The 25,826-nt window shown below is 42.9% G+C and overlaps 1 pseudogene; it reads right to left on the bottom strand.

Moving 5' to 3' along the window:
* Nucleotides 1-25,826, bottom strand: part of LOC144329444 (polypeptide N-acetylgalactosaminyltransferase 15-like) — a 173,030-nt pseudogene that overhangs the window by 17,910 nt on the left and 129,294 nt on the right.

The raw sequence follows: 25,826 nt of genomic DNA, 5'->3' as shown, positions 1-25,826 counted from the left end.
GTGGTCTGTGGGACCCTCAAAGGCAAAGAGAAACAGGGAGTCAGAGTGCAGGGGAATGCAGAAGAAGGCATGCTTGAGGTCCAGAACAGTGAAACATTCTGCTTCCTCTGGTATTTGAGAGATTAGGGTATAGGTGTTGGGTACAGCTGGGTGTAGAAGAATTATTCCCTCATTGATGAATCCAAGATCTTGCGCTAGTCTCCACTGACTGCTCAGTTTTTGTACTCCTAGAATTGGAGTGTTGCAGGGACTGCTGCATTTTTTTTTTTTTTTTTTTTTTAAGACAGAGTCTCACTCTATCACCCAGTCTGGAGTGCAGTGGCGTGATCTTGGCTCACTGCAGGCTCTGCCTCCTGGGTTCTGGCCATTCTCCTGCCTCAGCCTACTGAGTAGCTTGGACTACAGGCATCCACTACCACACCTGGCTAATTTGTTGTATTTTTAGTAGAGACGGGGTTTCACCATGTTAGTCAGGATGGTACCAATCCCCTGACCTTGAGATCCACCCACCTCAGCCTTGGAAACTGCTGGGATTACAGGCATGAGTCATCTCACACAGCCAATGGCTGGGTGACTTTCTTACTAAGCCTTGAGCTTTTAAATGTCTAACAATGTCTTGTAATCCTTTATAACCTTCAGGCCTTAAAGGATATTGCCTTTGATAAGAAAAGTGGCAGCCTCTTTTAGCCTGATTTGGACTGGGTGGGCATTTTTTGCAATTCCAAATTGTCCTTCCAATGGCCAGACTTCAGGGATGATTCCCTCATCAAGTAGAGGATAACAAATGGGTAACTTGTTCCCCATATTCCTGTAGATAATAGCTCCAGCTTTGGCTAACACGTCCATCCCTAATAAGAGGGTGGGACTTCGGACATAACAAGAAAGCTATGTGAAAAGAACAAAGTCTCCCAGTTACAACTGAGGAGGTGGGAGAAATATGTGGTTACAGGCTGCCCCAGGATTCCTTGGATGGTAATGGACCTTGAGGACAGCTGTCCAAGAGAGGAGATTAACACTGAGAAAGACATGCTAGGGTCCAGAAGGAAGTAAATTTCCTGAGCTTCAATTGTTAAAAGTACCCGGGGCTCAGTGAAGGTGATGACATGAGCTGGCACTAGCCTCGGGCACCCTGAGTCCTGTTGTTGGATCATCTGATTGAGGCCTTCTGGCCCAGAGAAACTGTCCTCTGGGTCAGTGTGCCTTCCAGTGATTGCCTCAGCATAGTGGACATGGGCAAGGGGGTGTTTTGTTTCTCATTAGACAATCTTTTTTTAAAGTGTCCTTGCAAACCACACTGATAACAAGCCCTACCAACTGATTGGTCTATTCTATTTTCTGTCCTCTCTGAACCACCAAGGTTGCTTTGTCTGAGGGCCATGACTAAGGCTGCGACCTTTCTCTGATCTTGCTTTTTCTTTTTGGCCTGTTCCTCTTGATCCCTATTATAGAACATCAAGGTTGCCAGGTCTCATAATGCCTCCAAATTTTGTTTAGGGCCCAGGGCTCTCTATTGCTGTTTTCTCCTGACATCTGCAGCTGACTCGGTAATAAACTTAGGATCAATTGACCCTTGAGGGAGACAGGTGACAGCAGAGTATATTTTCTTAAGACCTCCTGTAGCCACTCAAGGAAAGTGGAAAGATTTTCTTCCTTTCCCTGAGTTATAGTGAACATCATTGAATAATTCATGGACTTCCTAATTCTCCTTAGTCCTTCTAGAACACAGGTCAGCAGAGGTTTATGACTCTAGTCCCCATGATCTGAGTCTAGGTTCCAGTGGGGATCCATACTGGGGATGGCTTGCTGACTAGTAAGGAGATTTATCTTTTTTTCTACTGTCATCCTATCATTTACTTAACTAAGATACCAGGTATCTCCAGACTCTCAGACTGCAGCTAAAGCCACATTCTTTTCATTAAAGGCCAGGGTTTATTCTAACAATAGCATAACATCTCTCCAAGTGAGGTTGAAGGTTTGTTCTAGACTTTGTAGGACATCTATATACCTATCAGGATCATCTGAAAACTTCCCCAGGTCTACCTTGATCTGCTTTAAATCAGAGAGGGAGAAGGGGACATGTACCCTGGTTGGGCCAAACTCCCTTCCCCCTACAGCTAGAAGGGGGCATTATTGATAGACCAGGGACTTTTGTGGTCCCTTGGAGATTTCTTTGCTTGTTTCCTTCTGGGTGGAGGAGATTAGAGGAGGCTTATTTTTAATAGGAAACGGAGCTATAGGAAGGATAGGATGTGGAAGTAAGCTGAGAGGTCATTCTGTAGAATGTAAATTGCAAGCTTTGCATAGTTGTGGATCCTCCTTCAATGAAAAGGAAGCTTGAACATAAAGTATTTCACTCCATTTGCCTTCCCTCTTACAGAAAAGATCAAGCTGCAAATAATGTTGTAATTTGTACTTCCCTCAGGTGGCCATTTTTCCTCATCAGAGAGAAAATATTGGTGCCAGGCCATAGTGCAGAAAAAAATGAGCTTCCTCTTTTTCAGAGTTTGTGGGTCAAATTGGTCCCAATGGCTTAGAATGCATTTCAAGGGTGAGCCTGTTGATGCCTAGGTGTTTCCCACGTGAAAGCAAAAACCACCTGTGATTTTGGTTTGTTTGATTCCCCCCTTGCCCAAGAACCCAAAATGGCCCCTGGACCCTGCTGATTGGAATAGTTGCACTCAGCAACACTGCAGCAGATTCCCCTCTTTCCTAAGAACCCACAACAGTCCCTGGACCCTGCAGATCGGATTAGTTGCACTCACCAACACATCAACAGAAACACTAGTTTCCTCCTAGACCACAAAGAGGACAGAGATAAGTCAGAGTTAGTGGCCCTTACTGATGCTTTCTTGTAATTCTGTTAGAGTCCTAAGCATTTTATCCTGTTAGTATTGGGAAATTATCCCTGTCCTATAAAGATGATATGCCCCAAAAATGGAGTGGAGGGCCATACCCTGAGGGAGGGAAAGGATCTCCAGGGTTGGAAGACTGACACCTTTTGTCCTCACTTCTCATCATATGAATAGGAAGGATATAATTTCTGAGGCTCCCCAAATCCTAACTTCAGGAATAACCTTTGTTAGACCTCCTAATCTGAGGAGGAATCCTAAAATTCCAGGTAATCCCCCACTCCCCTGCTCCAGATGGGGCTTTGGGCAAAAATTATGCCTTTCTTACAGGTGAGATTGTGTGCCTAAGGAATAGAACAGGGTCATGAATTTTATACTAGAAAACATTATTATAGGAGAACTAGAAGAGCACCAGGGTCAGGAAGTGGTTTTTAGAAGCAGGACTAGAAGAAGAAGAGAGGTGGCAAGAAGTTTTTGTAACAGACACTAGGACCCAGGAGGCAAGGGTCAAGATATGTAGGATAGATGGGCGAGTCTCGCTTGGGCAATGTGACTTTGAGAGTTCTGCTCATGGCTACAGGGTCAACCACCATTTTATTGGGACCCTGGAGCTGAATGACTTTCCTCTCTGTCAACCCTTGGCTCAGCCCAGAAGTACAGAAAAAGCAGAAGCTGGTTTCAGGCAAACCAGCACTCCCAACTTTGAAGAATCAGGGGTTGTTTAGCGAAAGCCTGACACCCGTGTCTTTAGTGCAGCGTCCATTCTAGTCACTTTTAACTGGCCGACAGGCACCTAGTGTTTAGCCCCCACATTCTAAGGAAAGATAGGACAGAATAGCAAGTGAAAAGGGTCCAATGGTACTCATCATGTGGCGAAATCCCAGACAAGTCCTCAAGATGTCCAGAGTTTGTTCCTTCTGGTGGGTTTGTGGCCTCGCTGACTTCAAGAATGAAGCCATGGACCTTTGCAGTGAGTGTTACTGCTCTTAAAGGTGGCATGGACCCAAAGAGTGTGCAGCAACAAGATTTATTATGAAGAGCAAAAGAATAAAGCTGCCACAGCACAGAAGGAGACCCAAGCATGTTACCACTGCTGATTGGGGTGGTCAGCTTTTATTCCTTTATTTGTCCCTTTCCATGTCCTGCTGACTGGTCCAGTTTACAGACTGCTGATTGGTTCATTTTACAGAGCACTGACTGGTCCATTTTTCAGACTGCCAATTGGTCCATTTTGCAAACCTCTAGCTGCCACAGAGCACTGATTGGTGCATTTTTACAGAGCACTGATTGGGGCATTGTACAAACCGCTAGCTAACCACAGAGCACTGATTGGTGCATTTTACAATCCTAACTACAGAGTACTGATTGATGCATTTTTACAATCCTCATGTAAGACAGAAAATTTATCCAAGTGCCCAGTTGACCCAGGAAGTCCATCTGACTTCAGCTCTCATTTTGACCTCTTTTCCACTAATAGGTGTGAGCGTGTGTGTGTGTGTGTGTATTGCTCTTGCATTACTGGTAATTTTCCTCAAAGGCCACCTATTCAAACTGACCTCCAGAAATGAAGTACTCAGAAAAAGGCATGTGGCCAGGGAAGGTGGGGAAAGGACAACAGGCAGTACCAGTTTGGGCATTTGGATGTAGGAACTGGACCAGAGGGGCTTGTCTGGGTTAGGAGTCAAGGATTGAATTTAAAGAGACTGTGTGGCTGGTGATAGCACAGGGCACGCTACAACTCAAGGCACAGGCCCCTGATGTCCTAGTGTTCTCCTGGCCCTGGTGGGAAAGCATTGGTGCAGGGCCAGCATACAGCAAGCACTTAACGTATAGCTGTTTCTCTTATGTGTTGTATTGTGGCCCAGATTTAAAGGGGTAGGAGCAGAAGAGGCTTGTCACCCTTGAGGCAGGGTGGAGATCTTTGCCTTTTTTTTCAGGGACTCTCTTGTGTATGCAGACAAGGAATCCAGGGAAGGGAAAGCACCCAAGCTTGAACCACAGACTGGAGAGCGGAGTCTGCAGCCAAAGCCTCGGCTGGGCAGGCCACATGCCCAAACTGGGGCCAGCAGAGGGCGCAGAGGACTGTCACACAGAGCTGGCAGTCATCCCATGAGAACCCTGGCAAGCTGGGGATTGGAGAATTCAATTGTCTCGCTTCGCAGGGGTTTTAGGAGTTTCCCCATGACTACCTGGGACTTTCAGTGCTAAAATCAGGGAAGTCTCAAGCAAATCAAGACTAGTTGGTTACTCTGGCTGGAAGAATCAACTACTGAAGTGTTGCACACACACAGAAACACACACATGCACATCAAATACACAAAGCACAAAATGTTCCCAGATTTGCACCACACACCTCACAGTTAACATCACATACTCATGAACATCACACTATATGCATAACACACACAACATGCTTCCACACATACACATGTGTCACTCACACCACACATTTATAACATACACACAACATGCGAATAATACCTATGCATACAACTGCCACAAAAAATGTAAAACACTATACTACACACACAGGCACAACACATGTGCACATCACACCACATGCAGAAGACACACAATACATACATGTGTTACACTCATGCACACTACACAAAGCACACACACATATGTGCACAGCACACACCACAAAATTTACCCACACTTGTGCCACATACAACATATATGTGTATATGCATAATAAACCATTCACTTTACATCACATGCATAATAAACACAAAACACTTCTACATACCATTTGCACAGTGCATTTATAACACAATGCACCACATGCAATCCACACAGTCACATTATACACGCAGAATCACATCATACACAAGAAGCACAGTGACAACACAACACCTATGTACACATTCACCACATAAACATATGAAAAACAAATAGTTAATTGCAACACACATGCAGATGAACAATGCATATGGTATCACCCCAATACACAATACATAAATGAACCATGCACATAATACATGCATATTAACAAACACGCACACAAGACAACCCATTGCACAACTCATGCTTGTGTATATCATACCATATACACAAAGTAACATGCATAAGCATACAGGCACCACATAATATAGTACTACATATAACATACATGCATGACATCCATTTAATACACATAACGCAATGCACACACAACACAGAGAATTTATGCAACACATACATGCACAAACACACATATACAATGACCCATAAATATGCATATACACCACAGATTTGCACTATGCAGACACACAGTCACACATATAGTACTTCTGTAGCCACAGACCCTCTTTGTTTCAGGCAATATTTCTTATTGGCAAAAGGAGGATGCTCATTCTTGCTCCAGGCCAATGAAAAATTGTGTCAAAAATTTAAAAACTATATATTTGTTCATTCATCAAGCACTTCTTTACTGAATTTTGGGCTTAGGGATGTACAATAGAAACTCATTCCTGACCTTCTAAGGGGCTCACAACATGGCAGCAACAGCAGGCATTCAACTGATATATACATGAATGCTCATTTGGCTTTAGTTGCAGTAAGTGCCATGAGTTAAAACTCCAGGGTGCAAGGAGGGTTTAAAACTAGAATGAGGTGGGAATTTCCTGAAAGGAGCTTTTAAACGTAAAGCTTGAAATCTGTGTAGCAGGGTTAACATGGAAGTAGGGTGAGGTGAGTGTGGCCCTCAGGGCAGATGATTTAAGGAGGTGTTCACTCCTGGCTGCTGACCCTGCAGTTGCACACCCTTGAGTGTGAGTGGCAGAGCAGCCAGGCTGAGGGAAACTAGATCAGGGATCCAAGGATTATGTGGCCCTGCTTCCAACTGCTGCCCTCCACAAATGCTCTCACCTCAAGGGTTAGGGGCTATCTTTGCTTTCCAGGAAACTCTTCAGGCTCTGGGAGGAGCAATAGCTTATAGGAAAAGGGACCTAAATCACCAAACTGACACTAAGCAGCTGCCTTGCTCCGTGGATACTGGTAACCAAGGCTCCATCCTCAGTGTCCTACCATGGTGACAGTAAGGGAACAAGGGGTGTGAAGGATGTGCCAGCATCTCCCTTGGCACAGCTCTACACATCACCTACACTTCTCAGGTTACCTGCTGGGGCTGGGGCTTCCCTGGCAGTTTAAGTTGTAGTTAGCACATTACTCCAGCTCTAAGGCACTGGACCTGGTTCCTTAGTATAGTGGCCCAAGGAGGATGGCATGGAGTGGTGACTCAGGTGGACTGGAGCTGACATGCTTGCATTCAAATCCTGACTTTGTTACCTACTAGCAGCATGACTGCGAAAGCCTCTTGCTCTTGTTTTCATACCTACAAAAATAGCATGATGATACTACTAGCACCCATCTTGCAGAACTGTGAGGACTTTCTAAGACTTTATGAGTTAATACATTAAAAGCTTGTAAGTAAAGCCAGATACATGGGAAGAGCCCCATAAATGTAAACTGCAATTGTTATTTTGACCCAAACTAAAAGTAAACACTAACAATAACCCTAAAATCAAAATTTGGTGGAGTCAGAGATTTACAACTGAAGAATGTCTGCCCTAACCTCCCTTGTTTATATAAAAATAAAGCCATTTGACCTAAAGACAGAAGAACTAGAACCCAGGACAGAGAAGAGAGTGAACAAGCATGAATCCTCAGTTTCTGCTCTCTAAGACAATGGTTCTCACCTGAAGGGTTTGTTCATACAGATCATTGGACCCCACCCAGGGTTTCTTGTTCAGCAGATCTAGGATAGGGTCTGAGAATCTGCATAACTGAGAACCCACCAGCGCCCAGGGGTTACTGACACTGCTGAGCCAGGTACCGCATCTTGAAAAGCACTTGCCCTAAGGACAGGAGAGGCAGGGTATGAAAAACTTGCATCTCTGAGTTTGCTACCAACTGATCATGCCCTGCAAACAGGAAAGGGAAAACAAGGACCTTACTTGCAGTGGGTGCGGCACCTCAGGAAGGGCCCTTTGGATGGGGATGCAGGCACTGAGTGTCTTGCAGAGGCCATGTGGGTCCAGGCTGAATGGGGTCAGCTCCTCTTATTCAGACACCTCCCCGTTCTCCTCCTCAGCCCCCCAGTCCCTCTTTGGGACTTGTCATCCTGCCTCCTGATAGGCTGCTTGATAAGCCGATAGCTGCCACCTCTCCTGCCCTAACTCTGGTTCCTTCTGGCCCTGGGTAAGGTCATGGCCACCAGCAGATGATCTTCCCACAGTGAGATAAAAGGGCAGCTGTACTCTTCACCCTCATCCTCAGCCTCCAGTGCCCAATCCTGGTGTTCCTCCAAGTCCAAGTAACACCTGGATTCAGGGCTGTGCTTGCCAGCTTGGGCTGTGACAATCTGGCACAAGGTGTGCAGGGGAGGATGCAGCATTGCCACCATCATCAGGACACATCCCAGCATCAGGAGCAGCAGAAGGAATTGGAGTCTGCATGGTTGGTGCCTCTATTACTTCCTTTGGAGCTCGTTGCTGGTACTTGGCAAATGCAACAGTTCATGTTCAAGTCCACTTTCTCCCATACCAGATGCCTTCAAACTTACAGCAGAATCTGGGTTGCTCATTCCACCTGGAATATTTTTTTGACAGTCACTTAACCTGCTGCTGACATTTACCAACAGCATGTGTAAGACCTGCTTCCACTTACAATCAGAAAACAGCAGGACCCAAGTTTCACCCCAAGTCATATCAGTAGATTTATTTAATTGCCTTCTGAAAACCCATTCACGGAGAATTCAAATTGAATTGCTTTGCTCCCTTTACCTGACTTTCTTCAGAAAAAAATAATGATTCCATTTTGCTCAGGTGTTTATTTCTCCCTTTGCATAAATAGGTTGCTATGGGGTGTCTGGAATGAGCTGGTGGATTCTCAGTCAAGCAGGGCTGACATCTGTCCCTGTTTGGATGCTTCCAGTGAGGTCAGATCAACAGATGTAAAGCTGGCAGATAGTGCCTGGTTTCCTTTCACACAAAGCTCCACTCAGCCAGTAGCCCTCTGTCAGACACAACCTTAGCCAAGTATGCGTCTCCCTCCTGGTCCTAATGCCTTCACTGTTCCCAGGCTTTGCACAACTCCGCATTGTCACTGCCCGAGCCAAATCTAAACAGGAATATACCAAGAAAAAATAATCCCCCCTGATTCAGAAAATCTGTGTGTGTGGCAGAGATGCAAGGAGCTGCAGTTGTCTGTTCATATCCTCAGCCTCCCCTGGGTGATCAGCCAAATTAGATTGAACTCTCCTTCCCTTCCTGGGGAGCACTGTTGCTGTCCTTCTGAAAATGAGGGAGCTAAGGGAGATGATCTTACAAGTCCCTCCTGCTCCCACAAGAGCAGGTGAATGCCTATCCTGCCCTGGCCACCAAGGGGGACATTGGAAGAGGAGTGGCATGCTCCTTCCATCATAAAGCTTCCTTCATTTAACCAGCACATAATTAATGAACACAAGCTGTGTGACAAAACTTTTCTGGGAGCTGGAAGTAGAGCAATGAATAACACAAAATGTGTGTCTCATGGAGCTTGAGAGATACAGTTAAAATTATCCACTAGGTCAGATGGTGATGAGGACGAAGGCAATAAAGCAGAGCAGGGTTGGGGCTAGGGAGCATAGGCTGGGCTTGGAAATGGACACTGAGTGCTGCTGGGAGTCAAGCAGAGGTTTGGCCTGCAGATACAAAGCTGAACTCCCAGCAGCACTCAGATAGACATTGAGTGGTGGAGAAAGGTTTCATGGAAGAGTTAGCATTTGTGTAAATAAGAGGGCTGCACAGGTATCTGAGGTTGAGTGTTCATGCCAGAGAAAATGACAAATGTGAAGGTTCTAAGGCAAGAGTGTGCCAGCATGTCAGGAAAAGCAAAAGGCCAATGCAGTCCAAGCAAAGTGAGCAGGGTGCAGCCTGATGGGAAGCGGAATAAGAGAGGCAAAGTGAGGTGCAGGAGGACCATGAAGGACACACCCAATTGCATTGAAGAAACTATGGCTCTTCCTCTCAGTGAGTGGGGAGCCCTTAGAGGAGAGATACAATCTCACTTGGGTTTTAACTGAATCATTCTGGCTATTGGGTTGAGATTAGTCAGTGAGGTGTAAAGAGCAGGAGCAGAGGGACCAACCAAGAGGTTCTTGGGTTGCACAAAAGTGGCATCAGTGGTGGCAGGGCTCAACTTCTGGATATATATTTTTATAGAATTTGCTGATGTATTAATGACTACTGTGAGAGGAATAGAAGAGTCAAGAATGAGTTCAAAGTTTTGGTGTGAGTAGTTGGAACAACAGAGTTGCCATTAACTAAGATAGAGAAGAATAGGAGATGGAAGGAAATGAATATCAGTGGCTCAGTTTGGAACATGTGACCTTTGAGATGTCCTTTAGATAGATAAGAGGGGATGAAGTGAAGGCAGCAGGATGTAGGATGACCAATAGTCAAGGAGAGGTCTGGCCTGCAGATACAAAGCTGAATTTCCAGCAGCACTCAGATGGCATTTGAAGCTACGTGAACCGAGATCACTGAGGGAGTGAGGTAGGTAGGAGGGAGAAAAGAATCCACCATGCTCAGAGTTTTCAAGTTTCTGGCTTGAGCGGGTTGAAGGATAGCTGACCATCACCATGAGCTGTGTTACTTCTGGTAACTGTAAAGTAGATGTGCTGTCTGCATTCAAGGGTGGAGTAGGGGAAACCTCCATTGGGGAACTCCTGTAGTGAACTTGTTCATTGTTTTTTGTCTCTGTTTTGGTCTTAGAATGTCAGCTTAAAAATTTCAAGGAAAAATGGTTTACCTTTTGACTCAGTTGTTCTTCCAGTATGTGTGATGTGTCTGTGCACACACACGTGCACACTAAGCATGTATACACTTGTGTTTTCATAAAAGCAGAGGAGAAATAGTGGGTTATGGGTGGCTGTTCTCCTGGGAACCCATCATAATGCACCAGTGGACAGTACTTAGCAATTTCTGGATTGAACAGTGTCTTCCAAATCTCAAATCAGCCTGCATTGCCAGATGGGGAGGCTGTGTCATTTCCAAATTCAAAAGGCATACACCTGAGAGATGTAGTTCAGAATTTCTGGGGACATTTTGAGGTTAAGGAAAATGAAAGATTAGAAGATTTCAAATCTAGGAGGCCTTCAGAAAACTGAGTGTTCAGTTATCATCTTCCACTCATCTCTAGCAACACTGGCCTTGAACTTGCCAAGAACAATCCACCCCAAGGCTGTCACCCTGGCCAACCCACTTCTTGAGCACTCTTTCCCCAGAAATTCCTCCGTATGGCTCATTTCTTCATTTTTGTGTTTATTCCATTATCACATATTTAGTGAAGTCTTCCTGGAATTCATCCATATAACTCATTTCTTTATTTTTGTGTTTACTTCAATGTCACCTATTTAGTGAAGGCTTCCTGGACCCCCCATTCTACATTGAAAAGCCCTCATCAACATCGGACTTTCTTTGAGAATCTCTGTGGCTCTTCTCAACACCTGGCAAATTAAAACACTAAGGTGTTGTTGTTTGTTTCTCCACCTACTCACATAAAATGTAAGCTCTGAAAGGGCAGGGCTTTTGTATGATTGTTCACTGCTATTTTTCCAGAGCACACAAAGAACATTGTTCTATTCCCCAGGCCTTTGTTGCTATCCTTGCCAGTTTTGCTGCCAGTTCCTCCCATCGCCCACCATCACCTGGCACATGAGGTCCAGACCTTGCTCCCTCCTCCTCTCTTTCTCACCCTTGCTCCTATCATGGGTTGAATCATGTTCTCCAAATTTATAATGAAGCCCTACCTCACCTTGGGAACTTTTGAAAGGGGCCTTGACAGGAAATAGGATCTTTGCAGATTATCAAGTTAAAAGGAGGTCATTAGGGTGGGCCCTAATCTACTATGACTTTGTTCTTATAAAAAGGGGGCAATTGGGCAGATGCAGGCATACACAGAGATCATCAGTGAAGAAGACAACAGAGGCTGGATGGTGCACCTAAAAACCAAGGAACACCAAAGATGGCCAGGAAACCACTGGTAGCTAGGAGGGACATGAAACAGACTGTGCTTCACAGTTCTAAGAAAGAACCAGCCCAGCCAACACCTTGATGATGGGCTTCTAGTCACTAGAACTGTGAGTTAACACATTTCTGTTATTTAAGCTACCCACTTGTGGGACTTTGTAATGGCAGCCACAGGAAACGGATACAGTTCCTCTTGCTTTCCCCAGCCTCCCACCCTGCCCTACCTTCTCTCAACCCTTGCTCTCACCCTGTCATTTCCATTCTCTACCATTTCATCTCTTTCCTTAAATTCTAGTGAGGTTAGGCATCACACTGACCTCCTCTGTCCAGGGGCTTGAGCTTGGCATTACTGTGATGGAAACAGCCCATAAAAAAAGGCATCACCCCTATTTCATGCCTACTTCCTTTCTTGCCATGTAACCCCTGCCCATGCAAGCTCCCCTTTGCCTTCCATCGTGAATGGAAGCAGCTTGAGGTCCTCATCAGAAACAGATATTGGTACCTGCTTCTTGTATAGTCTACAGAAATGTGAGCCAACTCTTCTTTATAAATTACCCAGCTTCAAGTATTCCTGTATAGCAACACAAATGGACTGAGACAGCTATAACACACAGTGATGGCTGTTTGCTTTTTGGTCACCCCATCTAGTGGTTGCTCCATCTTTGTCTCTCTCACACTCAGCACAGTGCCTGGCCCAGCAATACATGGTTGTCCAATAAATAACTCTCAGAGATTAGTGATATGATATACACTGTACATTATGCAATAAATAAATTATTAACAACAAGGTAACACTCCGGGACCTTAGAAAGGGAAGAAGGGAAGTGGATGGCATGCAACTACTTATCCAAATGACTAACCCCAACTCCCCTCTTCCCTCAGACTGCCCTAAGTGGCTCAGCCCATATCCTCACTCCTCACTCTCTTTCCTCTTTCATGAGCTGACTGTAATTTTATTGGAAAGGAACAGTGCTGCAGAGTAGGATATTACTGTGTTCTAAATGGCACAGGAGCAAGAATGGGCAGGAAATGACTTTTACACAGGACTAATATGGAGCATTGCCTGGTGTTCACAGTGTCTGAAGTGCCTTCTGTGTACACAGCCATGACAAGCAGGGTGATCCCTGAATGCAAAGCTGTATTAGTACATTTTCATACTGGTAATAGAGACACACTTGAGGCTGGGAAGAAATGTACTTATAGTTCCACATGGCTGGAAAGGCCTCACAATCATGGTGGAAGGTAAGGAGAAGCAAGTCACATCTTACATGGGTGGTGGCAGGTAAAAGAAAGAGCTTGTGTGGGGAGACTCCCATTTTTAAAACCATGAGATCTCATGTGACTCATTCACTATCATGAGAACAGTGCAGGAAAGACCCACCCCCATAATTCAATCACTCTGGGACCTCCAAGAACACATGGGAATTGTGGGAGTTACAAATCAAGATGAGATTTGGGTAGGGACACAGCCAAACCATGTCAAAAGCTAACCAAAAACAAAGGTCCTTCTTAGGCCTTTCTCAGACTTATTGAGCCAGTATTTAGGGGTGGGCCTAGGCTTCTGTGTTTTAACAAGCCCTCTGAATGCTCCTAGTGTATGCTAAAGTCTTAGAGCACTAGTTTAAAGAATATATCTCCCTTACATGGCAAGAAAGGGGTCCATACGCAAGTTGTCCCTGGTCCCAGGATATGTTCTGCTTGGGTATGAGAGGGAAACAAAGGAGTTTTGTTCCATGTGTATGGAGGACATAGACTCAGATGTGCAAGGCCTAATGAAGGTTTTTTTTTTTTGTTTTTTTTTTTTTTTTTTTTTTTTTTTACTATGAGTAAATTCATGAATCCCTTCTCCTTGGTAGTAAAACCAGTCTCAGGAGGTTCCAGGTTTCTCCATTCACTTTCTCCCCAGGGCAAAGTCTAGTTTGTAGGGGTCTCACGTGGCCCAAGCATCCGTCCTTATCCTTGTCATCTACATCAAAGTCCTCTAAAGGGCTGCATCCCATCTGGTCTCCAAACACTTCTCTGGAGAGGTTTTGCTACCCACACCTGCTTTCCATACTCAAGGCCTTTGTGGGTCACAGGCTTTCTGTGACATGCCCACATCCCTCTTCTCTGAGAAATGAGGAACTCTATGAGGCTGCCTCACACCTGCCAGCCTAAACAACCAAGACGCTTCTTCTGCTTCCTCACCATGCTGTTTGAAGGAGATTCTGGGATCTTCTCACTTACCTGTGCTGTAAAAGATGGGGACAGTATTGCAGCTTTCTGTCATTTACTTCCCTGTATCATTTCTGTCCTAGGACTTGGCTTAGGGGAGGAGTTTAGGATACTTTCCAAGGACCCAAGAGAATCTAAAGTCTCTTTTCTTTCCCTTCAACAATTCCTCTCCTGCCATAAGGGGTCTAAAAGATACATACACATATTTAGAAATTTTCTAATTAAAGAGATTGAAGCAGCCATGGCAGATGCATTTTTCTCTATTCCCTCTACCTCAGCTTTGAGTTTATGTGAAGCTGCAGATGGACAGTAACTCTGTGTATAGACAGCTTCCCACCTCCAGGGTCTTCATCTCTCTGTCTGAGGGCTTCCTCAGCATGCAGAGCAGGCCAAAAGTGCTAGGGATTTAACTTCAGGGACAATTTGAATCCATAACAAAAGGAAACAGGTGGATAAATATTTCAGTGGGTAATAGTGAAAATAGGCTTAGTGGGACTGTACTGAGATAGGTTTTACATAATTCTCCAGAATTCCTAGAGTTCTAGGATTTCTAGAGTTCCTGGCAGGACCAAGGACCCGGTTGTCCACAGTGGTAACCTGCTCATCCTTGCATCCTTTACTCACTCTTTGTCTTACTGTCCCCACCTCCATGTTTACATTTCTTGGGTTCTCTTCTAAATAAACTATCTAACTCCAAGCTCTTATCTCAGAGATTGCTTTCAGGGGAACCCAAACTAAGACACATGTACCAACCAACCTAAATAATTTATTTCTTCTTTTTTATTTGTACTTGTAAATTAATTGGTGAAATGAATAACTTCCTATGGTATTCAGCAAGATTATTTTTTTTAATGTAAACCAGACTATGACCAGTTTTCTGATCTGTACTCTGTACAGTGAAGTGTGTCATTATGTAATTAGTACTCTCTTAGATTTAAAGTCCTAACTGAAGACACCTGTTCTTCAGTATATTCTGTATTATGCCTAGAACAATATGCTAAAGGGTAAATCAAAGCTATGCCTGATGTTATAAAGTCAACCTGTTCTAAGAGTTCAGTTAATACCAGTAACTGTAGCAGTATTCCATGATTGATTCTAATCACCGAATCCTACTTTTTCTTCTAAGGACAAGTTTTCAGGAAACTACCTCTTTTGCTCAGTAGACTGCTCACTAATGCCAAGTGAGTGTCACACTGGATGGGAGGTAATGACCTACACTCACCCCATGTGGATCCAGCCTGTTGGGGGATGGGGAGGGAAGATAACCCCTAAACAGTGCCTTCTGGAGCAAATTACATATGGACAATGGCCATGACCCAAATCAACATCTTCCTGAGCCTAGAAACAACATTTCAGAGATCTCCTGCCAGCTCCCAGTGGCAAATGTAATAGAAGAATGACTACCAAAAAATTAGGCGGTATGCCTTTCAGTTTCATGTAGCAGATACCCCAGGAGGAATTCTCCCCTTATTCCTTCCATCTTTTCAGCCACCAATGATTATCTTGTTCTGTTGAACTACAAACAAACATTCTTATTGTAACCAACCTAAGATAGGTCACGTGAGCCCTCATGCATGGCATGAGACACTGTTGATGTCATAGTCTCACTGTCAACAGATTCTGCTCAGGAAAACTCTGGCTCTTGTACAGAACAGGGAGTCTCTGTTGTTGCTCTTCAGGTATTCATACCAATTCTTCTTTTTTTTTTCTTTTTAAAGGAGCTATTACTCCTTTTATTTTCTTTGTTTATAAAACAGAAAACAAACATCAAATGTTACACACTAACATCTTCAAAGCACATCGTTTGTACAAGAGATAGACTAAGAACAAAAATGTGTTTCTGGAGATCCAAACATAAGTGAGTGGGAGCGTCTCTCACACAGCTTACCAATGGTTCTCAGGAGGAACCACTTCATAATCTCTGGCACTAAACAAAGTTGCAGGATTCTCTGCCAGGTACTTCAGAAAGTCATGAAGATAATTCAACAATAAAGCAAGGCTCTTCTCAACTAGAGGTGTATAGTCCAACATTGCTCCAATTCGTACAAATAATCTCAGGAGATGTGGCACTCCATACACCTGATCTAGTGTTCTGAACCTCAAAAGCCAAGCATTCAATTCCCTTGCTATCAGCATTTTGCAATGCCATTCTTTCCTGAAAGAAATGAAAACCAGTTAATGCCAGTTATCAGAATGAGGAAAATGCTAGGGTGCAGAAGAAATTATGATAACAAAATATATAAGTACCTCAAAAATCATATCCCCTCATTTGAGGTCCAGGTGTCTTTGGAAGTCTGAAATGTTTAGGAGAAACATGCATCTCTGAACTCCATTATCCCTCTAATTCTGAGAATAAAAGTCTACTCCTGGTGTCGAAGGCAGAGTGAGTGCATCATCCTCTATACTCAGATTAGAAAATGTGTAGCTTGTGTGTGTGTGTGTGTGTGTGTGTGTGTGTGTGCATGTGTGCATGTGTGTTTATGATGTTTGTGAGAGCTCACGTGCATTTGTAGCACACATTTGAAATAGAATTTGCCAATAATTACACTGGCTACAAGGAGGATGGAAGGGATTGAAGATGCCACCGAACTTTTGGTACTATACCTGAAAAAAAAAAAATTAACATGGAGCTTGGGATACATTATGAGTTATGTTATCAATAAATTAGGATTTAAGTACCTATGAATATTCCTTTGGAAAAGCACTGTGAAACCCTACTGTAATAGCAAAAACACAGGAAATTATTAAATGTTATGTAACATCATAAAATGAAGCAGATAGAATGAATGAACTAAATTTACATGAATCAATACAAATATATTTCTAAAACATAATATTGAGTGGAAAAATTAAGTTCCGAAAGGACTGTGTAATATTATTTATGTAAATGTTATAATTAAAATGATACTCCATATTAAACACATATGATATTATGTAAAATTATTTAAAAGAAAAACATCTTCAGGGGATGATTAATTCTGAGAATGGTGAGAAAGACTAGAAAGGGGGAAAGGAGGCTTTTGTTGTATCTGTTTCAAAATATTAATTAAAAGTTCTTATGCAAGTATGACAAATTACCAACTTTTTAAAAACTTGGAATATCTTGGGTGTATATTTGGGTGTCTACCATATAGTTTTCAGTATTTTTGAGATAGTTTAAAGTTAAAACAAAGTTAGTGGTGTGTTATTGAGCTTTTAATATTCTTTTGTGCATGGCCCCAGCATCTATTCAGAATGTATCCAGTATTATCTGATAGGGGGCTCAGATAGTCTGAATGTTTGTCTCCTACAAAATTCATATTGAAATTTAATTGCCAGAATTAAATTTGTGACAGAATTGTGACAGAATTGGAAGATATAACCTCAAGGTAAGAAATGATGAGATGAGATATGTTGAGATCATGTGGTCTCCACCCTCATCAGTGAACCAAACCTTTTATCATCGCAGTGGGTTCCCTATTGTGGGAGTAGGTACATCCATTCTTGCTCTTTGTCTCCCTTTGCCCTTTGCTGTGTGATGCCTGATGCCATTTATTGATGCATAAAGTGGGTCCTTGCCATGCCAGCCCCTTGATACTGGACTTTCTAGCCTCCAGATCTGTGAGCAAATAAATTTCTGTTCTTTATAAATTATCCAGCATGTGGCATTCAGTGATAGCACTAAAATCAGACTAAGACAAAAGCTCACAAAAGCTGCTGAGAAAGGCAAACCAATACTTGATTTAATATTTTATCATCCAATAGAAAGAGAAGCTATAAGACAGGTCTGGTGGCTTGTGCCCATAAACCCACCACTTTGGGAGACTGAGGCAGAAGAATTTCTTGAGGACACAAGTTTGAGAGCAGCTTGGGCAACATAGCAAGACCCCTCCTCTAATTGTTTTTCTTTTTTTTTTTTTTTTTTTTTTTTTTTTTTTTGAGACGGAGTCTCACGCTGTTGCCCAGGCTGGAGTGCAGTGGCGCGATCTCGGCTCACTGCAAGCTCCGCCTCCCAGGTTCCCGCCATTCTCCTGCCTCAGCCTCCTGAGTAGCTGGGACTACAGGCGCCCGCCACCGCGCCCGGCTAATTTTTTGTATTTTTAGTAGAGACGGGGTTTCACTGTGGTCTCGATCTCCTGACCTTGTGATCCGCCCGCCTCGGCCTCCCAAAGTGCTGGGATTACAGGCTTGAGCCACCGCGCCCGGCCCTAATTGTTTTTCAAAGACACAAGAGCTATAAAAATTTAGTGTAACATTTAAAACATTTATTTCTTCTTTATTTTGTTATTCTGTTTTAAGAGTAGCAAGTCTTAAAACAGAAAGAAACTATATTTATAGGAGGACAAAAATTAGGCAAAAAACTGAGGAGACAGGAAACTTCATAGCCATCCTTTCCTATTTCCTCAGAGTAAGATCCTTCAAAAGTGTGTGGTCTCATCTTAAAAAATCAAACTCATAGAAGCAGAGGGTAGAATAATCGTTGCCAGGGGCATCAGGTGGGGCGAAATGGGGAGATGTTGATCAAGGATTCTAACTTTCAGTTTTAAGATGAACATGTTCTGGGGATTGAATGTATGGCATGATGTCTATAGTTAGTAATACTGTATTGTTTACTTGAAATTGTAGTAAAGATCAAGTTTTAAGTGTCACACACACACAGACACATACACCATACAAATAATTATGAATGGTGATGGACATTTTAATTAATTTGATTGTGGTAATTGTTAGACAATGTGTATGTATATCAAATTATCACATTGTATACATACAATTCTTATTTGTCAATTAAATATATATTATTAAAATATAACAGGGAGAAGCAGCTACCCACCAACTCTCTAAGGCCTGAAAGAGGAAAGTTAGAGTGTGTTGGAGACATCTGGAGCCAGAGACTGGGCAGGAGCCTTATTCTTCTGCTTCACACTGTATCTAGAAAACTTAGCCCTTTGTGGAGCTTTCCCTTCTGTTTTCTCCCACAGTCCACAAATTCTAGAAATTATCAGTAAATTTCCAGTGACATACCCAAATGATGTGCCATGAGAAACCACACTCTAAAGTCCTGACTTATGTTACTTTTTTCTTCTTTGAATTCATCTTCAAGTTTTTATTGTATGTCTTCAATTCAACTAATCTCTTCTTCTGTAGTATCTAATTTGCTATTAATGCCATCCAGTGTATTTTTCATCTCAGACATTCTAACTTTATCTCTAGATGTTCTATTTGAATTTCTTATATATTTTCCATGTCTCTATTTAACATGCTCAATGTCTCTACTTTTTGCAACATGTGGAGAATATAATAATAGTCAAAATGTCCTTGTTTACCAATTGCATCATCTGCATCATTTCTTGGTCTGCTTCTAGTAATTGTTCTCCTCATTATGGGTCATCTTTTCCACTTCTAGCATGCCTTAAATTTTTAATTTGATGTCAGACCTCATAAATTTCACCTTGGTAATTGTTGGAAATTTTTGTTTTCCTATAAATATTGTTGAGTTTCATTCTAGAATATAGTTAACTTACTGTAAAATAGTTTGTTTTTTTAGCAGTCTTCAGTTGAGGGTCAATTTTTTCACCAACACTGAAGTAAGACAATTCTGAGTACTCCATCTGATGCCCTATGAAGTACAGGGTTCTCTACTTTGACTGGTGGAAACACTAACTATTCCTTATTATCTGTGAGCTCTTAGGATGATTCCCTCTGCTCCTTTCACATGGGTCATTCCCCAGAACACACATTGAGTTGTTACTTCACATGCTTGCTCTGATCAGAACGCATATGAAGACTCTGCAAATCACTGGAGGTCTCCCTGAGTGTAGCTGTCTACTCTTCAGAACTCTGTCCTGCAAACTGTAACTTCCTTGGCCTCCCCAGACTTTCAGCTCTGTCTCTTCAGCTAAGGGGATCACTTAGTTCTACCTGATTTCCTTCTTCCTGCACTATAGTCTTGTAACAGCCTCCAGGCAATACAATGGGTAAATCACAGGACTTGCTTCATTTGTTTTCTCTCTCTCAGAGATCCATTATCTCTGCTACCTATAGGGTAAACCCTGAAAACTACTGTGTTATATTTCTTCCCAGTTTTATATATTTCTGAGTTACAAATACTGAAGTATTTGAAGAGAAAGCACTTCTAATGATGTCCTCATTGGAGGTCCCCTAGAAGCAGTCTCTGCAGTACAGTTGATCCTCATTGTTCACAGGTTTCATATTTCATGGCAGAAGGCAAAACACGAGAGGGAGAGAGAGGGACAGAGACAGAGACAGAAGAGGAGAGGAGAGGAGGAGAAGAAGAGGGGAAGGGAGGGAAGGGGAAGGGAGGGAGGCAGGGAGAGAAAGAGAGGAGGAGAGAGACAGAGAGAGAAAGAGAGAGAGACTTTCAAACAACTAGATCTCATGAGAACTGTACCATAAGACAGCACTAGTGGGGGTGGTGGTAAACCATTAGAAACCACCCCATGATCCAATTACATCCCACCTGGCCCTAACTCCAACACTGGCAATTACAATTCAACATGAGATTTGGGTGGAGTCACAGAGCCAAACCATATCACTGGCAAAGCTCTATTTTTATTTCTGGGGATACTTCAATGTTTGATTTTTTGCTTCTGACCAAGACAAGGGCAGTGGTACATGGGATGTACTAATTTAAGTTCCAACACTCGCCAGGACATCTCTGGTTTTATCTCCTTTATTGATAACTAGTTTGCCTTACTAGTTTGAGCAGCCTGACTTGCCTATTTACAGAGCCACAGCGCTCTTTGCAGTGGGTTCTCCTGAAGCCAAGATTCCTAGTGCAGATCTTGGCAGTTCAATCCAGAGATTCAGGATGGTCTGTGTGCACAAAGATAGGGTCCTTTTGCACAAACCTTATGCTGCTGAATGCCTCACAGACCTACACTACTTCCCTGCATTCTCTTTCATTCCATGTTGCCTTAAAATAAAAGCCTTATGTGAGTTCATCCTGTAGAATTTAAGGGATCCCTTCAAATATCTAAACTGTGGAAAATGCACCCACTCGAACTAAAATCATATAAGAAAGAGAATCCTTGAAAATGTAGCTTGGCCTAGTTAGTTGACAAACTACCAAGTTACTGAAGTGTCCACGGGGTTCAGTGTTCTGTGGCTTCCATCCTGATATAGAGATGCCTGCTCTATATCACAGGGAACAAGGATCCCAGACCTATGATTCTCCAAAAAAATCATTCCACCTATGAATGGGAAAACCAGAGCAGGTGGAGACTTAGAGGAAATAAAGGCTTCTTGATTTCTTAACGTTTACCACTGTGATTCTGCAACTGAAAATAATTTGGTGTTTCTTACTAGTTTCCAATGATAATGAAGAGAATAAGAATGCAGAAAGGGTCTGTCTTGCCTTTGAAAGCTCTCTCCAGAAAGAGCAGAAAGAGAGGAGAAAACTAGAACTGCCCATGGCAAGATACTATATGGTAGATTTTTGGTTCAATCAGTGGGAGAATTTTATGCCAATAAGAGTAAGAGTAAGATTTCAACCCATGAAGGAATTGCTTTTCAAGGAGCCGAGTCCAGTTTTTTGACTTGATTGTTTTAAGTACAGGTTTAACAACATTCATCAAATCATCCATTTATCCTTCCATGCATCTATCCATCCATTTACAAATATATGAATGAATAATTCACCCAACATTTATTGACTACCAGTTACGTTGCAGGTGCTGTGTTGGGTTCTGGAATTACAGCCCAGGGAGGCAGACAACTGGGGTTACTGGTCACCTGCTATGTGCTAGGTACTGCATTAGGGGTTAGAGATTAGAGCCTAGGGTACTGATCCGGGGACTCATGAGAATTCTTCACTTCCATGCAACTGCTCTTAAATGGGTATCCTAATTTGTTAGTCCCAGGCTGGTTGGTCCTACCAGTCATGATTTCTTAAGTCAGAGAAAACCATAGGGCTCCTGTAACCATTAAGAATGTGTTTTCTTGGCTGGGGCCAGGTGGGCTTGGCTCTTCTGGGCTGTAACCTCATTGTTTACCATCATTTAAAAAATCTGCTTCCCTTCTGTAGGCTGGATCAGAGCCAGAGACAGCAGGGTGGATGTGTCAAACAAACTCAAGCCAGCATTACTATAATCTTGAACACCCAAACAATGCGTCACATGTCTATAGCTCATGACTTCTTGGCAGCTTGATGGGGCCTGAGTGCTGCCACTTTTATCTACCATTTGAGATGGGGAGGTATTAGAAACAGCTAATCTGTGAACATTTATATTGTAAAATCCAAGTAGTTAGGAAGGAGATGAATTGATGAGCACTCAAATCTTACTCTTCTGGGAAAGACTATAAAATACCTTTAGTCTGACATTTAAGTCTCTGGTATGATCAAGATGCTGTCAACTTACCAAACACCTCTCCCTAAACTCGTGGAGTACTTTGAAGGGGAGGGATGAGATGTTGTAGAAAATTCCAGTCTCAGGAATACAAGGAGGACAACAGTCCCCAAACTCCCTGGGCTGGGTTTTACTCACTGAATGTTCTTTGTACTGTGTCCCACTTTGCAAGGGTAGGACTGTCTCTAAAGGATACTTTTGAAAACCATGTGTAATCTCCTTGGAAATGTGAGATGGTCGCTGAAAGAGATAATGTGCAAGGCTAGGGACAACTCCTGACAACAGTGGTTTGCTAATAAGTGAGGTGTCTGGCTGACCAGAATATAGGTGTTCCCTGACTTGAGAGAGGAGGAAGGGCTGGGTTACCCTATACAGAGCTCTTGATGCCCACAGGAGTCTTCAGTTAGGCCTCATATTCAATTATAGTTTTAGAAAGATGAAAGCTGTATATTCAAATCATTTGGAGCATAGAAGGGTTCATGAGGGTACCTTGAATATATGAAGTAGATTGGAAGTAGAGTGGGACTGGAGGAAACTCCTGGTAAGTTTGTCTTAGGAGACTACAATTGAAGTTTATGCACCTGATTCTGTGTTGGTCAGAGTTGTGAGAGGGATTGGGTCCCAGTCCAAACTCCGCCACTCATTCCTTGTGAGGATCCTGGACAAGTCCCTTAAGCTTATTTATTTATAAAAGGAAAAGGCTGCATTAGATATTCCCCTAGATAATTTTTAGCACTAGAATTCTGTGATGGAAAGTGGGCATTCAGTCCATGGATTGAATTGTAAATGTTGCTTATACTATGGAGAGTTTCCCTTAGCCGTTTGTACAGAATTTCTGAATAGTCATGCAGCTGGAAGAAAGTGAAGACATCTCAAAAACCTACACAGCTTCCTTGCTTTCTTCACAAGAGAGATCTTGGAATAACCAAGTTCCTGGCATCTGCAAATAAAACCCATGGAGAACCAAGTTACAATCACAAAGAGCCATAATTTCAGGCATTTAAGACTATCCTGCATTCCAGTTAAAAATGCCCATGCTCCTGGTTAAGAATATTGATTTAAGTTTTAAATTATATGTGCATATTGATTTTAAAAGCCATTCTCATAACCCTGCAAATAAATCAAATAAATTAATTGGAACAACTGTAGCAGCACTCCACCCCAGCAGTGAAATCATTCTCCTAGAGTATGGAGTTAAGCTTGTAAACCAGAAGAGAAAAGTGCAGCCTTGATTGGGGAGGATAATAGCTGTTGAAGGCAAGAGTCTACCACAACTGTGTAAAGAGGCCAGAAGACAGTGTCAGAGACAAGGCTGAAAGTCGCTTCCTAGGTGGGCATTAGTGCTTTTTCTGCATGAGTCAAGGAGAAAAGCGTTGCATCCTGAAGAGGTAGCTTTGCATCAAAAACCAGAAGCTCTGCCTCTTCCTAATAATAGTGATACCATTTGCATTTTATTTGTATATTTATTATTCCCTTCACTTCAAAAAGGATTTGTGGCAGCTGGTGTATACATTCAAATCAATGAGACTAAATAAATAGCTAAGTACACGAGGTTGAAGGAAAAGTAGGCTCAGAAGTAAGATAAAACAGAAGTAAAGTTAGCAAAGTAAGTATACGTTGTAAAGTCCGTACAATTCCAGGAAGTGAGCTACAAATTGACCCTGAGCTTCCTAGCAGCCAGTGCAAAGGAAGGAACATGGGTTAGTCATCAGACTAACAGTATCCGCAGAGCAAGAACATTCCAACTGGACAGTCAGTAGAGCCTTATGGCTATTGTCTCTGAAACCAGGAACCTTCAGAGTTTTAGTCTTTAAACTAAAGACATTTAGACATTTAGTCTTTAAATGTCAAGAATCTGGAGAGAAAATATCTAATTTAATCTTCAAAAACAGTGCCAAATGTTTGATAATCAAGAAAATAGAACAGGGCTGATATTCTTTTAGGGTTTAAAAACCTTACTTTAGCCAGCTGCCATGGTGCATGTCTATAATTTCAACTACTTGAGAGGCCAAGATAGCAGACTCAGTTGGGTCCGGGAATTCCAGACCACTCTGGGCAACATAATGAGATCCTGTCTCTTAAAAAAAAAAAAAAAAAAAGGAAAAAGAAAGAAAAGCAAACTTGCTTAACCTAGGATTTATGCCTGCATACAAGCCTACACTGCACTTACACTGAGGTGGGCTGAAGGAGATGAAGGAGATCCTGGGCAGGGCCTGAATGAACTGACAATGCTGTTTTGGGTAAAAAGGCAGTAAATGTCCACTTTTCTAAACCCTAGGGTAGTGGATCTTTACCTCTGAGTGTTTGTCAGAATAATATAGGAGTTTTGAACAACAAAGCCTGGCCTCCTATGGGATTCTAATGCGCAGCCAGAAATGAGAACCACTGCCCAGGGCATGGATGGGGTTTTCAGGTGGGAAAAACCCAAAGCAGCTGTTACCAATCACTAGCTACAGTCACAGTTAGTAAGATGCCTTTGCTATACATGATGGTGACGGATGTGCCGAGAAAAATGTACCTAGAGATGCTGATGGAGCTACACCTCTGCATCCAATTGTTGGATCTTGGCCAATTAACCTTGGGAGATGCCTGGCCACAGGAATGACTCCAGCCTTTTCAAAAGGAGGCCTCCTGTGGACATTTGCAGTGACTGGTTTCTAGAGTGACCGGCCATCCTTGTTTGCCAGGCTTGCCAGATCATAGGGGTTTTGACGCTAAAACCAGGAAACTCCCAGGTAAACTGTGATGAGTTGATCATGCTATTACTTTTGTTTAATTGTTGTTTTGTTTGTTTGTTTGTTTTCTCAGGACAAGATCAGAGCGAAAAGGGGTGACTTGACTAATGAGAAAGAGTCATGCCTGAGACACTCAGGGCAGTTTCGGAGGCAGCGTGGGATTGTGATCTCTGTGGAGGTTGACCTGGTCAGCTTGTGGTCTCCCATGTAGCTGAGTTACCAAATTTGGAGTCGTCTTCCTTCACTTCTGTTCCTACCTCACTGAGCCATTTCTGTATCCATTCCAGATCCAAACAGGGATCCAGCCAAAGCTCTGGAGCCTCTGGGCCCTGGGAGAAAGTGAAGTTTCCCTAACCCCTGAAGATCTGCTCTATCAGGTCCCCCAGGACTGTGACTCTCCTTCCAAGTCAGGACAGGGCCAGTAAGACTCCCTGCCTTTCCCTGCAGCCTTGGTCCATGAAAATCAGGTGGGCAGCCCTTGATTTATAAATAGTCCAATAATGCAAGATCCCTACAGACAGCTGGTGACTGGCTACCAGGACCAGTCTCATGGGTGTGTGACCTGTACAGTCACATACAGAATCTGAGCTCAGAAGCGTCCCTGCTTGGTTTAATGCTCTGCAGTCACTGCCTTGAAGTCCTTAGTAATTTTTGAATAATGGGCCCACATTTTCATTTGACACTGAG

The sequence above is a fragment of the Macaca mulatta genome, chromosome Y (assembly GCF_049350105.2).
Source record: "Macaca mulatta isolate MMU2019108-1 chromosome Y, T2T-MMU8v2.0, whole genome shotgun sequence".
NCBI classification, from domain to species: Eukaryota; Metazoa; Chordata; class Mammalia; order Primates; family Cercopithecidae; genus Macaca; species Macaca mulatta.
Note: the sequence above shows the minus strand (reverse complement) of the source record. Positions and strands in the feature narration are given on the sequence as shown.